A 16,802-nucleotide genomic window follows, 5' to 3' on the forward strand; every position below is an offset into this window, starting at 1 on the left:
GAGAGCCAACAAATTGAGAAGATGACGGACTAGCGTTCTAAATGTTAAAATTTACCCTAGGGTTTTTAAAGGGAAACTTGGTGTGGGAGACACGTGGGAGTGCTGCAGAGCGTAGGGGCTGCGAGTCTTGTTCCATTGGCTGTCGTGGATAATCGCCTACCCGGAGGCCTGGCTGGTGTCACCTTGACTTCAGACCAGTGGCGGTGGACTAATTGTTCATGATTCCCGCTAAGTGGAAGGATTCCAAAGGAGCTTCTTGCCTGGTTTAAGATTAGCCTCTGGAATTTCTTAAGCAAGAACATGATTTGATAAGCATGCATTGCTGGAGGGGAGTTTCTTTAGAGGGAAGAATGAAGAGGTGAGAGGGGAGGGAAGGAAGAAGAAGTGGGTGATTTTTGAAACTGAGATCCCTGGTTATACTTTTACACATTATAAATTTTTGAGAGTTTTGTTTAATTCCTTGTCTGCTAATTAATCTGGTTATGTTAGAGTAAATATTGTGCTTTGAAAACTCTAGAATTTGCTATATTCCTCCAAACAGTGTTGCTTTTATTTATTTTTTTAGACTGTTTAAGCAGATAGCTTGATTGAACTCTAACTGCAGACTGTATCTCTTGGTAAGCAGCTAAAATCTCAGATGAGCTTCTTCATCCTTTTCAGGGATACTTGCAGTCTGCCCTGTGCATTTGTGGTTCAGTTGTCACTAGAGAGTTGGTGAGAGTTCATACACAGAATCTGTGGCTCCCTATCTCTGGCTCTCTTCCTTCTACAGTTCCTTCCTCACTTTCCAGCAGCTGTGGTTGCTGGAAACTTTGGCCTGTGATTCTTCAAGCGCAAAGACTCAGAGCCTTCCATTGGAGTCTTGGCTGCTCAGCATGCCCCCTGCAGCCTGTCCTCATTGGAAACACCATAAGAAGTCACCTCATTCAGTTACCTTTCTTTAAGCGTCATAACCCTTTGGAATCTACCTAGTCATTACCCAGTAACTTCAAGCAATTGCTTTTTGTATTTTATCCAAAGATTAATTTTTTAGCTAAGGTTTGATTTGGTTTGAGCTTATGTTGTTATACCAGAAGTAGAACCTTGTGTGTTTTGAGAAAACACATGTGCCAGAAATTTCATATGTGTGGCTCTTCAATGCCTCACGACAGCCATGTATAAGCGAAATATTATTATCTCTATTTTATACATGATGAAAGTAGACTACAAATGTAGCGTTATACATCTTCTTCAAGTGTTAGGCAGTTAGTTGTTAGTGGAGTCAGGATTAATACCTAACGCCCTCAATTGAGTTGTTGCTCTCCTCGGTTTCCTCTGTAGTTTTATATTTGAAAAATAATACTCCCAATGTTTGCTGAATATACTAAATTTCTTATTAGCAGGCATTCTCTCTGAATATAAATGTAACGTTAAAGTCGAAGTTCTTCACATTAGAGGAGGAACTTGATTTTTTAATGTTGAAATGTTATAATAAGCCAAAGCCAAAGTATTATAATAGTATCTTCATAATTCAATCAAACACGGTACATTCAGGCCTCCCAAGAATGTAAAACTAGAAACAGTAGAGGATGAAGTAAATCAGTTGATGAAAGAAATGCCGAGATAGAGAGGAATTAACAACGAAACCTTCATTGTTAAAGTTTTATTTTGGCTGGGCACCAAAACTCAGACCTGAAATCCCAGCAGTTGCGGAGGCCAAGGTGGGAAGATCACTTGAGCCCATGAGTTTGTGACCAGCATGGGCTGTATAGTGAGACTTTATCTTTACAAAAAAAAAATTAAAAATTAAAAATTAAAAATCAGCCGAGTGTGGTGGCACATGCCTATAGTCACAGCTACTCAGGAGGCTGAGGTGGGAGGATCGCTTGAGCCCAGGAAGCAGACGTTGCAGTGAGCCGAGATGGTTATAAAAACAAAAAGTTCTGTTTGAATATTCAAACCTAGTAGTACATCATCAATTGTACTTAATCCAGACATGCATATTACAAAGCCCCTGCTTTGGCTGGTAGAGCAATTAACAGTTAATAGAAGAAACAGTCACATTTACTTCTGCTAAATAAAACAGCACAGATCCTTTAATGGACCCCAAGTGGTGGCAGTCTTCATTGACTGCATAATTACTCCTGAACGCCTCTGAATTAACTGCCTGCATATTAACGCCCTTGGACACATCTATAGCAGCTGAGTGGGGTTGGAGTTGACCACTTGTCAGGATGACGAGGAACTGCGTTAACTGCTGTGCCAAAGAGCTTTTAAGCTATTCCCTTGTGATTGTTAATAGCACTATTAACAGTGGTTTGGATCAGAAAACTCTGGGTGCAACTCAGTAAAACTTCATCCTAGATACAGAGAATAAAGGCGTTCTCAGATGTGGAAAACACGTCAGTTCACACTTGTGTAAGCACTTCCTGAAGGCCCCAGAAGAGAGATTCCATCAGACATTTTCATTAGTATATTTCCCCTATGTTTAATTATTGAAATGTACTATTTCCAGAAGTATGGAATAACTCCAGTTTGGGTATTATACATCTTTTCTGAACATGTAGCACCCCGTGCTATACTTTGCTGTTACTAGGACCATATGGCACAGCAATTACTAAGTGTGTTAATCTCCAGACTAGCTTGGGCTCATAGTAGAGAGGGAATGTGCCTTTTGCCCTTTGAATTGTTGGGTCCAAGCATGGTGTTGAAATTCAGTGTGTGCTCAATAACTATTCACTGAAATAGTAAGTGGAGATCAGGTTTTTAAAAGTCTGAGAAATCCGTAACTGCTTCTATGTCAGGATTACATTTACCACCACCCCAACACCACACAGATTATATATTCCATGTGGCCTTCCCATTACCCAAAAGACTAAGAGCAAGGTACTATTAATTTAGCCTTGGACTGAATACATGTTTAACCGTTTTATTTGCAGGCCTGTTGCCTGCTGGAATTAAAAAATTTCTTTCTTTGCCCCTGAAGGGTAGCACATAGAAAAGAAAGCTTTAGAATCAGACCTAAATTCAAATGTCACCACCACTACTACTTAAGGGGCACAGGAAGGCTCCTTCTCTACACTTTAGTCAGATGGGGGCAGCACTGCCAATATTACAAGTTTCCCCTGAGGAGTCAAAGCATGCCCTGTGTAATGCGGTTACTGCCTTCCTTGCCACACACACAGCCCCAAACAAAAGCTGCTTCCCGTCTTCCATTTCCCTCACCCAACTTTAATTTAAAGAATATTAAAATACTTTAATTCCTTATGCTGTCTCCATTCTGGATATTATATATTTTCTTTAAAAATTTCAAAGCCTAAAACCATAACACCATTATACAATAAAAACTATAAGCATGATTGGCTGCTAAAACTGAATTTATTCTAAAAAATAGGGTAACTCACTGGTTTTCAATATAGAGCTTTTTCAAAAAATAACTAATCAAGAACCTTACTTTCAGAGATGCTTATTCATGTACCCTTCTTTCCCCTAAATTCCACTAAATGAGTGAAAAAAATGTTTTAAAATCTGTAAACGTACTGGAAATTATTAAATTACTAAATGTAAGACATTTCTGGAAGAGAAAAAGTGATGGGACTAAAATGACAAGAAACATCGAGAAGAATGCATTATAAAAGGCTGCCAGGGAGTTAAGAGTGTTTATAAAGAAGCCCAAAAGAAACTCTGAGCTAAGAGAATAAACACGGAGAAAAGAATTAAAATGACAAGTAAATAAATATACGTAGCTGTCAAGTCCAAATATAAAGATTCGGAAGAACTAGTGAAAGTAATAAACATGTGCTCTCTGAAACAATCAATGGAAACCTGTTTCTTAAAACAATTTAAGAGGTTAAAGAAGACTGACCGGTCATCTGAATTTGTAGGAATTCTCTTTTCCAGCCCATTTGCTGACCAGCTTTTGAATGATCATTTTCCTGTGCTCTGCTCTTGCCTCCCCCTGTAACTGGTGCCTACATTTTATAGTCAATTTTGTCTACAAAGCAGCCTTTCATTATCAGTTTATATTGAAGGACCATGTTAAAATCTGGGCTTAGATTTTTTTTAACTTCACATTTTTTAAATTTTGTGTTTTTATTCGTTTGTTTAAACAATGGTGTCTTCTAAATTTTATGAGACAATTGAGTTTTACTGTTTGGAAAACTAAACCAATCACCATTAGGAGCCCTGTAGTTTAAAAAAAAGCAATAATGCCTCAACCGTTTTTATTCATAGTTGGTTTCATTAAAAAAAGAATAGCAGAATATTTTAGGAAGAAGTTTTCTGAAATTCATAAATTATTTCATCTTTTGAAATATAATGCAGTACTTAAGAAATACCAAACCTGTATGTAATTCTGACGTGCACTGAAATGAAGATTTAGAATCATTAACTCTAGGCCTTGAGATAGAGAAATGCACATTTCAGGATTCAACATACATAGAAAAACTAGTGTTAAATTGGCTGCTATAAAATTACTGGGCAAATTGGCAAGATAATTATAGAATTGTCATTAAGCAAAAACTTTAGGTAACGACCAGGTAAGAGGTTTTAAATTAAGTAGCAACATCAAATTCACCAGGAGTTTTTCTAAGTTTGGATTGTCTTGAGATACAAACTAACTTGAGAGTTAGTAATTTGAAATTATAACAAAAAGTGAACACTTACAGGAAAGTTATACTTTCCTTCCTTGTAATTTCCTGGAAAGAAAAAATATATATATTTAACCTACTGTAGAACGTGTGAATCTACTTAGAAGGTGAGCCGCATGGTCTCTGGGCGACACTCCTCTCTTGGTTACTGTTCCATTCCCACTGCCCACAACAGGGCCTGCGGCACAGCAGTCACCCAGGGCAGGTTCTGTGGTGGAGATGAAGGAGTGAATGCTCTCTAGGAGGCCTTGCTCAGTGCGGAGTGCCAGGCTGCAAAGACCTTGTTTCCTGTTCCCCCTTACCCAGCCTGGTCCCCTCTGTCTTTTTACTCCTAACACCAAACCCAATTCCATACAGTTTTTTAAGAAGAAAGAAAAAAAAAAACAAAAACAAAAAACAAAACCTCTCTGCCTCTTACTTTATTAAAAAAGATAGTTTTTGTCTATAATCTTTAATAATCTGTGATTCTTATAAGGCAGCCTTACGGGGCAATTCTGTATCTGTTGATTATGAATTTATATCTCTATATATGTAGACTAGAAGGCAGAATGCACTTATTTTGGCAAAACTTTCTTTTATGCATACACATTTTAGGAATTTAATATTGTGTTATTTTGATAATATAAAAATAAATGTCCTTAACTCCACTGCCATTTGGAATGTTTAAAGCCTTCCATTAAAAAAAATCTTTATTTTTAGAGGCGTAAACACCAAAGTGTTACATACTGAATAGAAATGTTGCAAGATATTATCTTTAAAATTGATTAAGAATATTATAGATGCTAAAGATTATCTTCGTAACTGCAAATGATGTACTTTCCTTCTATAGTGTATGAAGTTATGAGAAATTTTATTAGGAAAACTGAATAGTTAATATTAGGGCCATAAATGTTTTACCAGAGTATGGTATGATTTATATTAATGTACCAATCAATATTAAAAAGTCCTTTTTTTATTAAGGAAAGGGTAGATATAGGAAAATGGTAATATATTTCCTAACTGGATAAAATTATGGAAATTTTAAATAAAAGAACACTCCATTGGGATGTTATTTAAATTGCTTGTTTCTCTACCGGGTTTACCTGCTCAGGCCATTCTCCCATCCAGTCACCCTCTTCTCCTTCCTTCCAACTCTGTGCCTACTGGGTAGTCTGTGTATTTAATCCCAACTAGGCTTGTTACCTGGCATGAGTACCCCACATCTCAGGCAGAAAACTGGACGACTTACCATGGAAATGAGTTTCTGTGCTTTTTCTTGCTGTAAGGTCCACCGAATTCCTTCTACTGAAATCAGCCTTCAGTATTCAATTACTTTTTATTAAAGCACTTTCTGATGGTGTGTTAATGAGCAACCACACTGGAGCTGATGAAGGGGAGACAAAAAGCGGAAAATCTTTGGTTTCTTTTAAAATCACTTGCATAGGCTTTGAGAAAACAATAACAGAGGCAAATAGTGTTACAAATTGGGTAACTTCTGACAAGAACTTGTAGTTGAAATGCTAGCCAGGGATGAACAGACAAGAAATGCAACTAGGCACAGATTCTCTCAGTTACAGCTCAGCCAGCACTTTTACATGTCCCGTGCAACATAAAGCTGGAGAAATGTTCTGCGCCTGCTGTAGACATCACCAACGGGAGGAAGCTTGACACCTGGGTTGCAAACTTATTTTTTCCTAAAGTTTAAACAAGATCCACTAATAAACTAAGACAGTTTAGGGCAAAAGGAATCCAGTGAGTATGTTTATGTACCGTGGCTCTCTCTTCCCTACCACACTTTGCTTTTTCAGAACTTGTAATAGTTTTACTCCAAACCTCTTTGAAAATCATCTGTTTCTGAAGCTAGGTCATTAGTATCACAGATTTTCCTTAAATCCTTTTTGTGATAAGAATTGAAGTTCAGCAATGAGGAAGTCATTGTATTTACCTGAGTAAGTCTAGAGTTTAAAAGGGGAAAATCAGAGACAAACAACTATTACAGAGTGGTTATAAATAAAGGAGAAGAGACATGAAGAAAAGAGTGCCATGAAAATACAAATGACCATGCAAGTAATTCCACAGGGGGAGAGCGGATATGAACAAACAGAAGAAATCAGATGGGATAGTGCTGGCAGGAAGTCATCCCAGTTAAGGGTGCAAAGGCTTGGAGGCAGAAAAGAAGCAGGGCGTTCGAGGCTGGGGATTAGAGTGGGGGAACTCTGGCACTGGGGAAGCCAGAGTTTCCAGAGTCACCCCTAACTCTTACTCACTGTGTGGCCTTGGGGAGCTTGGGGTTACTTCTCTCTAAGCCATAGTTCTCTCTTCAATAAAATGGAGATAGAAAGATAAGCACACACTTCCAAATCCTACTTAATTTTTAAAATTTCCTTTTCAAGGAATCAAACTGTGCTGTGATTCCTTTTTTGATTACTCAAAATAATTCGATACTAAAAACTGAATTCCTGTAGCACAGATACTTGATCAGCCCCTCAACAGAGGACCGTAGGCAAATTACTTCTCTGTCTTAAACTTATCTATTATCAAATGGATCATTGTTTCCAGAGAGGAAGGAATTTTTTGCTGCATAGTTCCAAAAGGCGGTAGAGCTGATAGTTAGAAATGACAGAGAAAGATTTTTGTTTTTAAATGAAGGAAAAAAGTAAAAGCATGCTAAAAATCAGAATTGGAAGACAGTGGGTGATATAGGCTTCAAAATAAATAAGGAGCTCTCTGTTATCAGAGACTTCGCTGGGTACAAAGAGAAGAAAAATAACTCTCTTGCACTTAAGAATGTACTTCCTTATATACTGTCTTATTTGTCAATAAATTTACCAGGAACCAGTTTGTAACTTGTTAAATTGTATCTTGTAAAGTGCCTTGGATTTCTTTTATACTCTATACAATGTAGGATACGGAAGCAGTTGCTCAATTAGTTTTTTTTTTAATTGCATTGAAGATTGGATGAAACACAGAATAAAGAAAAGAAATAACCAATAACCTGCTTCATAAAAGGGCTACAACCTCTGGATCTAAGACTCAGCTCATCAAAAGATGGTTTGCAGACCAGCAGCAGCACTTGAGGGCCTGTTAGAAAAGCAGAATGTAAACCCCACTCTGGCCTAAAACAAGGTCCTCAGGCGATGTGGATGCGCATGAACGCGTGAGATGCGCTGCCCTAGAACCACATTTCGGGTGGTCTCTAGAGTTGCTCAGAGTAAGAGCTGCCAACATCATCTCTTCAAAAGTTTTAGTCTTCATCAGCTCTGACAGTTTCTTCCCTGTGTTGTAAGAGACTATAACTGTAGGCTGTTTCGCCTTTTCCTTTTGTCAGCCTTCTCATTTGCATAGCAACCTTAGGCAAGGAAAACACTCTTAGAATGATTAAAGTTTATTCTCAGAAAAGCTCTCTCACAGAAATGAAGCAAGATTGTCAAATGTATTAGGAATGTTATAGGAAAGATACAGTTACCCCTCAGGTGCTTATTGCGTCAGGACACAGACCTCAAATGGATCTCTGGGAAGGTTTTTCTCACTGTGACCCCTGATAGAAGACTAAGGCCCTGTCACTAGATCTTGCAGGCCCCACTCTGTAGTCAGCATGGGTCCTGCTGCATCTGAGTGAACTGGAGTCAGCTGTTATTTTCCCGGGTCACCAAGTTAGCAATGCTGGAGCTCGCTTAAGCAGTCAGGGCATCTGCCACTGAATTCATTGTTCTACCTGCTGTACGTGGCTGCTTCTCATAAAATTTATAGACAAAAGCCAAAAAATTTAGTATGTGTTTACAAACTCTTATCAGACCACATTGCTGTTGCTAAATATGTAAAATGAGAACTGACATGAGTTGTACTTTCTGTCTCCTTCCCTCATCTTTCACTAAACAGCCAAAAGGAAAGTATCAGGACAGAGTAGAAGCAGAAGTCTGTGTACTAATTACCACTTACTACATGCCTGTTTTAGGCTATGCACTTTACATACCCAGAGTATAAACATCGCAGCTATTCTGCCATAGGATTTATTAACCCCAGTTTACAGATAGGAAAACTGAGGCTTAAAGATCAAATGACAGAACTGCATTTTAGTATTAATGTGTTGGAACCCAAAGTGTATGCTTTTTCATTACATCTTAAAAGTTTGTATTAGTCTGTAAACTAAATAATTCATTTCTGAGTGACTGTTTTTTTGTTTTTGTTTTTGTTTTTGGTTTTTTTTTTTTTTGGTATTTGTTCATTCAAAGCATTCTTCCCATGGCAGCTCACTACAAAAGCCTTCCTGGATTTTTTTCATATCTGAGTTTCAAGACCAGAAACCGTGTCACCCTGCTGAAAAACCCAAAAAGAAAGAATTATTGCATTGTAGACCATCCATTAATCTGCTTTCAAAACTCTATGCAGATGTGTTATCTTTTTGCTCTTCTGTTACACTCAGTTTGTGGTACCCTATTCCTATCAATTTGGATCTGCTTTTCTGTTTTTAAAAAAAGTGTCATTGATTATCAAGTTCTCACTAATAGATGCTTTTTCTCTTCTCATCCCCATGTTATCAATCCAGCTGTTCAGCCTTGCCCTGAATGTTATTTGTAGCACTCAGTGAAAACTTTGTGATAAGACAGGATTCTTGTGTTAGCACGTCACCTCCATCATGTTAGCACGTCACCTCCATCATGTTAGCACGTCACCTCCATCATGTTAACACGTCACCTCCATCATGTTAGCACGTCACCTCCATCGTGTTAGCACGTCACCTCCATCGTGTTAGCACGTCACCTCCATCGTGTTAGCACGTCACCTCCATCGTGTTAGCACGTCACCTCCATCGTGTTAGCACGTCACCTCCATCGTGTTAGCACGTCACCTCCATCGTGTTAGCACGTCACCTCCATCATGCCTTTCTTCCACCAGTGTCATCTAAAGCATTGTTAATGCTATTGCTGCTTAATACCACTCCTGTGGAATTTCAGCACCTAAAAAACTAATTTTCAAAATATCTTTTATAGATAAGCGTCCAGAACAACTAGATATATATCAAATGACTTGTCTAAAATTCCATAGCAGATAAAAATGCCTTAGTGTGATTTCATACACGAGTGGGGCATAACCAACAATGTCAATGATCGTGGAAGAGAAGTGTGGGCTTCTTGAATATATAAATGTATGTCTTTCAATTTGATGAAAGGCATACATTTATATATTCAAGAAGCATATTGAATATTTTGTAATTCATAAAGTACCTTGGATGGCAATCATGGATATTGGATAAGGAAAACAGGAAGCATTAATTAGTTTAAATATACACTAACTAATGAAAATGTCACAAAGGAGTTAGATGCACTATAGCTACAAACTACTCTTTAATCATGTTAAAGATTTCTCTAGATATATATACTGGAGATATACAAAGATGGGTAAGACACTACAGAAATTATATCATCATTACCATTCAGAGTGATTGAAGTTTAAATAAACTGTTGATTTTTATTGAGTCAGTAAAAATTCTAAACACTTTATGTGCACTGTCTCATGTTTCTCTCCTAATAACACAAAAGTGGGCTCTATGTTTAGCCTCATTTCATAGTTGAGGAAACTGACCTGGACAGTTCAGACCCTTGATTAGTTTGAGTGCTAATTGTCAGGTAGATGTTAAGCTAGTAAGTACATGAGGAATTGAATCCTGATCTGATTCCAATGTTTTTGCTCATGACAACTATTTTTACTGTACCAATTGTTATGGTCTAGGATTTTAAAGAAAAAGCCTAATTTACAATAGTCATTAAAGGTTTACCTGAGGGTGAGCTGACGAAAAAGTGTTATTTTTTTCTTTTTACTGCATTAGACATATTATATTAGGATTAGGTTCAACTGCTAATACCAAATATGCACCTGTAGTGGCTTAACCCAGTAGAAATATTACGTCCTTCTCCTGCCCCAGTTAAAACCTGTACAGCGATGCCACACTGTCCTTCCCCAGCTCCATAGAGCTCGTGGCTCACTGTGGCTCCCCACTTAAAACCTGCACAGCGATGCCACACTGTCCTTCCCCAGCTCCACAGAGCTTATGGCTACGCTTTTCTTAGCCTTTCACTTTTTCCCTCAAGCCTGCTGCCCTTACAAACATGTCTGCATCCTATGCAGGAAGAAGAAAAGAGTGAAAGGGAAAAGAGAATGCCAACTATGTAATTTTAAAGAGTTTCCCATAAATCTCAGTCAGTGCTAATTAATATCTTATTGGCCAGAATTGGATCACAGGCCACCATAGCTGCAAGAAAGCTGCAAAACTGAGATTTTTTTTTTAATTTACTTAGTATTTTAGAACAGTTGTGGCTTTACAGAAAGATTGTGAAAATAGTACAGAGAGTTTTCGTATATCCTGCATGTGGTTTTTCTCTATTATTAACATCTTACATTAGCATGGCTCACTTATTTCAGTTTATGAACCAATATTGACACATTGTTAACTATTATTGACAATACTGGTATAGTATTAACTAAAGTCCATTTCAGGTTTCCTTAGTTTTTACCTAGTGTCCTTTTTCTGTTCCAGAATCCCTGGAATACAACATCACGTTGAGTTGTCCTGTCTCCTTAGGCTGCTCTTGGCTGTGACAGTTTCTTAGACTTGTTTGTTTTGATGATCTTAACAGTTTTGAGGAGTACTAATCAGGTTTTTTTAAAGATGTTTCTCAATTGGGATTTGTCAGATTTGTTTTCATCATTAACCTGGGCTTATGAGTTTGGGGAACCAAAACCACAGAGGTAAAATGCCATGTTTGCCACATCATATCAAGTATACGTACTGTCCACATGACTTATGCTCATGTTACCTTGATAACGTAGCTGAGGTCATGCTTGTCAAGTTTCTCCACTGTCGAATTCCTCATTTTTCTTTCTTTTCTTACTATATCCTTTAAAAGGAAGTCACTATGGGGAACCCCTGATTAAGAAGTGGGGAATTACAGTTCACTTCCCCTAGGTGGATTATCTACAAAAATTATCTGGAAGATTTGTGCCTTCTCCCCTATTTATCTATTGATTGATTGATTCAGTCATTTCTGTCAGTGTGGACTCATGGATATTAATTTTATACATTGTGTTACAATTCGGTTCCACTGTCTTTTCTTGCTCAGATTGTCTCAGCTTTGGCCATTGGGAGTTCTTTCAGTTGGCTTTGACACATGCCCATAATTTGAGGGTTTAATTCAAACATAATTTGAGGGGTTTTTTTTTTTAACACTTTCTTACTTTCTGGCACTACACATTGCTCCAGACTAGTCTTAGATATTTCTACCTCCAGTCCTAAAATCAGTCATTTCTCCAAGAAGCTCAGGTTCCATTTATTGGAGTATGGTATTAGAAACCAAGGTCAGGCTGCTGGCCCGCTTGTTGTTTCTGGGATGTGCTGAAGTCTGCGCTTTCTCAGCTGACATAGAATGGACATATATGTGTATGTACTAACCTATGTATATACACATATTTATGCATATTTAACCATCTGTAAATATATTAAACTAAACATGAGTTCATAATGATGTCTCTGATTTTAATCTGTTCCCACATTGACCATTATAGCCTCTTCCCTTTGCTTATTACTCCACTCCACCGTGAGAAACTGGCTCCCACCATTCTTTTATTTAATGTTGAGTTCCAGGATACATGTACAGTGACATCAGAATGGTTAACCTGTACTTACACTTCTTCCTGTAGAAAGTAACTTCATCAACTAGAACAGTGCTTATTTACGGTTTTTTTTTTCCCTTTAGTCTAACAGACTTCTCTCATTTCTAAGTTTACTTTTCTCCAATCCCTTCAATAAAATTGTTCTCATATGCTTTAACCTAGTTAAAATGTTTGTTCACATTCAGCATTGCATCCTGAGAGTCTCCTACTTCCTCAATAATATTGTGGTTTTTAGTGTGCAAACATGAAAATTCACTCTCTGTGCTGTGAGGTTGTTTGGGTTTTGACAAGTGCTTTGTGTCATGTATTCACCGTCATTTTGGTATCATACAGAATAGTTTTATCACCCTAAGCTATAGTTATTCAACCTTCTCTCCACCCCTTAAACTGTGTTAACTACTGATTTTTTTTTTATCATCTCTCTAGTTTTAGTATTTTCAGTATGTCATACAGTTGAAAGCATATAGTATGTAGCCTTTCCAGAGTGGCTTCTTTCACTTAGAAATGTGCATTTAAGATTTATTCCTAGTTTTTGTGGATTGTTAGCTCATTTCTTTCTACTGCTGAATCATTTTCTACTGTATGCATGTAACCCAGTTTGCTTATCTGTTCATCTATCGAAGGGCATCTTGGTTGCTATGAATAAAGCTGCTATAAGCATTTATGTGAAAGTTTTTATGTAGGCATAAGTTTTCAGAACCATTGGGTAAAAACCTAATAATACAACTGCTAGATTGTATAATAAGGCTATGTTTAGCTTTGCAAGAAATTGCCAAACTGTCTAAGTGGCTGTATATACTATGTTGCATTCCAGGCAGGAATGAGAGTTAATGTTTTTCATATCCTCACCAACAATTGGTATATTCAGTTATTTATTTTAGTCATTTTAATAAGAGAGAAGTGGTATCTCACTTTTGTTTTAGTTTGAATCCCCTAGTGACAAATGATGTTGAACATCTTTATTTGGTTATTTGCCATCTGTAGATCTTCTTTGGTGAGTTGTCTGTTCAAGTATTTTGCCTGCTTTTTAAGTGGGTCATTTTGCTTTCTTATTGTTGAGTTATAAAAGTTTTTTCTGTGTTTTGGATACAAATCCTTTATCAGCTAACATGTTTCCCAAATATTTTCTTCCTTTCTGTGGCTTGTCTCTTTATCTCTTAATAGTGTCCTACACAAAGCCGAAGTCTATAATTTTAACAAAGTAGAACTTACCAATTTTTCTTTCAAGGACTTTTTTGATATTGTATCTAAAAACTCATCACCAAACTAATATAATACAGATTTTCTTCTGTGCTTTCTTCTCTAAGTTTTATGTTTCATATTTGGTTTTAAGATACATTTTGAGTTGATTTTTGTGAAAGATGTCTGTGTCTAGGTGTCTACTTTTTTTTTAGCTTATTGATATTCACTTGTTCCTATACCATTTGTTGAAAAAAAACATTATTTTCCATTGAATTGTCTTTGCTCCTTTGTCAGTAATCAGTTGACTGTATTTCTGAGGGTCAGTTTCTGGGCTCTGTATTTTGTTCCATTGATCTGTCTTTTCTTTCGCAAATACCGCGCTGTCTTGATTGTAGCTTTATAATAAGTCTTGAAATTATGTATTATGAGTCTTCTAACATTGTTTTTCTTGTCAGTATTGTGTTGTCTGTTCTGGGTCTTTTGCCTTTCCATGTGTACTTTAGAAAACATGTTTGTCAATGTCTTAAAATATATCACTTGCTGAGATTTTGATTAGGATTGCATTGAATCTGTAGATTAATTGGGAAGAACTGGAGTCTTAACAATGTTCTGACCATGAACGTGGATGTTACTCCTTTGAGTTCTTCCATCAGAGTTTTGTAGTTTTCTACATAGGAATACTGTACATATTTTGTTAAATTTGTACCAAAACATGCAATTTTTTTTGGCTTCAGTAAATGTTTTTTGTTCTTAAAATTCCAATTATTTATTGCTGGTATGTAGGAAAGCATTTGACTGGTAACCTTTTATTACCTTGTTTTACTAGCTTATTAGCTATAGGAGTATGTGTAGGGTTTGAGGGGTTTGGGGGACTATTTTTGGGGATTTTTTTACATTGCCAGTGATGTCACCTGTGAACAAAGGAAGTTTTACTTTTTTCTTCAAAATCTGTATGAGTTTTATTTACTTTTCTTGTCCTATTGAAGTAGGTGGGACTTCTAGCATAGTGTTGAATAGTAGTTGTGAGAGTAGACATCCTTGCCTTGTTCCCAATCTTAAGGGGAAAGCATTCAGTTGCTCACAATTCAATATGTTGCAGGTTTGCTGTACATGTTCTTTCTTTTCTTGAGACAGAGTCTCGCTCTGTCACCCAGGCTGGAGTGCATCTAGGTGGCACCATCTAGGCTCACTGCAACCTCTGCCTCCCAGGTTCAAGTAATTCTCATGCCTCAGCCTGAGTAGCTGGCATTACAGGCATGTATCACCACGCCTGGCTAATTTTTGTCTTTTTTCAGTAGAGACGGGGTTTCACCATCTTGGCCATGCTGGTTTGGAACTCCTGATCTCAAGTGATCCACCCATGTTGGCCTCACAAAGTTCTGGGATTACAGGTGTGAGCCACCATTCCTGCCCGATGTTCTTTTTCAACTTGAGGAAATTTACTGAAAGTTGTTATGAATGAATGTCACCATTGGCCGCATGCTTTTTCTGCTCTATTTATATGATCACATGATTTTCCTACTTTGGCCTTGTTGATGTGGTGGATTACATTGATTTTCTAATATTAAATCAACCTTATGTACCTGGAATAAATCCTACTTGATTATGGTGTATAATTCTTTTAGCACATTATGGAATGGAGTTTGCTAATAGTTTTGAGGATTTTTGTACCTGTGTTCATGAGAGATGCTGATTTCTAGTTCTTCACTTTAGACTGTCTTTATCCACATTGGTTATGAGGAGGCCTTGTTCTTGTTCCCCCTCAGACCACATCTCATTCTAAGGAGGTCACAGAGCAGTTGGGCTGGTCACAAATCTGGCACCTGTTAATGCTTTTCCTCCCCATCTCTGGCCAGTTGTAGCCTCTGAGGGTGATTTAGTATTTTGAGAGATACTTCCTTTGTCAGGTCCCAACCAGTGCTCAAGAATAGGCTGGGGACAGTCACCTCTGGCCTCCCTGGCTGGCCCAGACTGGTCCCAGCCTCTGACGAGTAATGTAGAAATACTTTGAACGAGGCACTTCCAATGACCAGCCCCACAGATTGGGTTAGGAAGTTTTCCCTCTGCTTTTATTTTTTGGACAAGATTATAGAGAACTGGTATCATTTCATTCTTTAATATTTGACAAAATTCATTGAAACCATATGGAGTTGATGCTTTCTTTTTTGGAAGATCATTAACTATTGATTAAATTTATTTAATAGACATAAGCCCATTCAGATTATTTAATTCTCTTTGTGTTGGTCATTATGAATCAGAATCAGTCACATTCATGTAAGTTAAAAAATGTGTGAGCTTGGAGTTGTTCATAATATTTCTTCATTATTCTTAAATGTCCTTGAGGTCAAAAATAATGAAATCCTCTTCCTCTCTCTCTTTTTTTTTTTTTTTTTTTTCTGAGACAGAGTCACTCTGTCACCCAGGCTGGAGTGCAGTGGTGTGATCCTGGCTCACTGCAACCTCAGCCTCTTGGGTTCAAGTGATTGTTGTTGCTCAGCCTCCCAAGTAGCTGGGACTATAGGCACACACCACCGTGCCCAGCTAATTTTTGTATTTTTAGTAGAGATGGAGTTTTGCCATGTTGACCAGGCTGGTCTTGAACTCTTGGCCTCAGGTGATCCACCTGCCTTGGCCTCCCAAAGTGCTGGGATTACAGGCCTGAGCCATCACACCCGGCCAAAACCCTCTTCATTTCTGATATTGGTGTTTGGGCTTTTTTTTTCTCTTTAGCCTGTCTAGAGGTTTATCAATTTCATCAGTCTTTTCAAAGTCCAGCTTTGGGTTTTGATAATTTGCTATTTTTGGAAAATGAGTCTTTAGCTGCGTATTTGCTATCCCAGACACACTGAAGAAGGAGGAAGCTGATCTGTAGGCAGCCAGCCTGCCAGCTGCAGTTCTTCCTGGAGGGCCTTGTCCAGATGAGGTCATCATGCTGTGTCTGTATTCTCTGGGGTAGCCACACTTTTCTGTCCTTATGTTTTCTCAGGTTTTTGCTTCTGTGGAGCCATTCTTGATAGAGCCATCTCCTTCCTTCCTGACTTGAAGTCTTAGGATTTACATAAGAAATACATGAATATGTTGAATTCTACCTCAGAAAATGCCTGTGTTTACTTAACCTAAGAATGTTGTTTTATTACCATGTGGTTGACACATTATTCGGGAAAGTACATTTTATTGCCTCTCTGGTGGAATTTTGGCATATATTTTGGCCTCTGGCTTTGCTCACAGCTGTTCTGAGACAGTTTTAAAATCTCTCTGAGCCTCAGTTTCCTTGTCCTGAGATAAGCAAGAAAAGGCACACCTCATAGTGTGGGAGTGAAGTTTGGGTGTAATCCTGGCATGGCA

The 16,802-nt window shown here is 37.8% G+C and overlaps 1 protein-coding gene across 12 annotated transcripts in view; it reads left to right on the forward strand.

Annotated features, from left to right (window-relative positions):
- The window catches only part of KHDRBS3 (KH RNA binding domain containing, signal transduction associated 3), a 204,065-nt gene that overhangs the window by 112,807 nt on the left and 74,456 nt on the right, over window positions 1-16,802 (forward strand). The gene's annotated exons all lie outside the window — the stretch shown is intronic.

This window comes from Pan troglodytes, chromosome 7, assembly GCF_028858775.2.
Source record: "Pan troglodytes isolate AG18354 chromosome 7, NHGRI_mPanTro3-v2.0_pri, whole genome shotgun sequence".
Lineage (NCBI taxonomy): Eukaryota > Metazoa > Chordata > Mammalia > Primates > Hominidae > Pan > Pan troglodytes.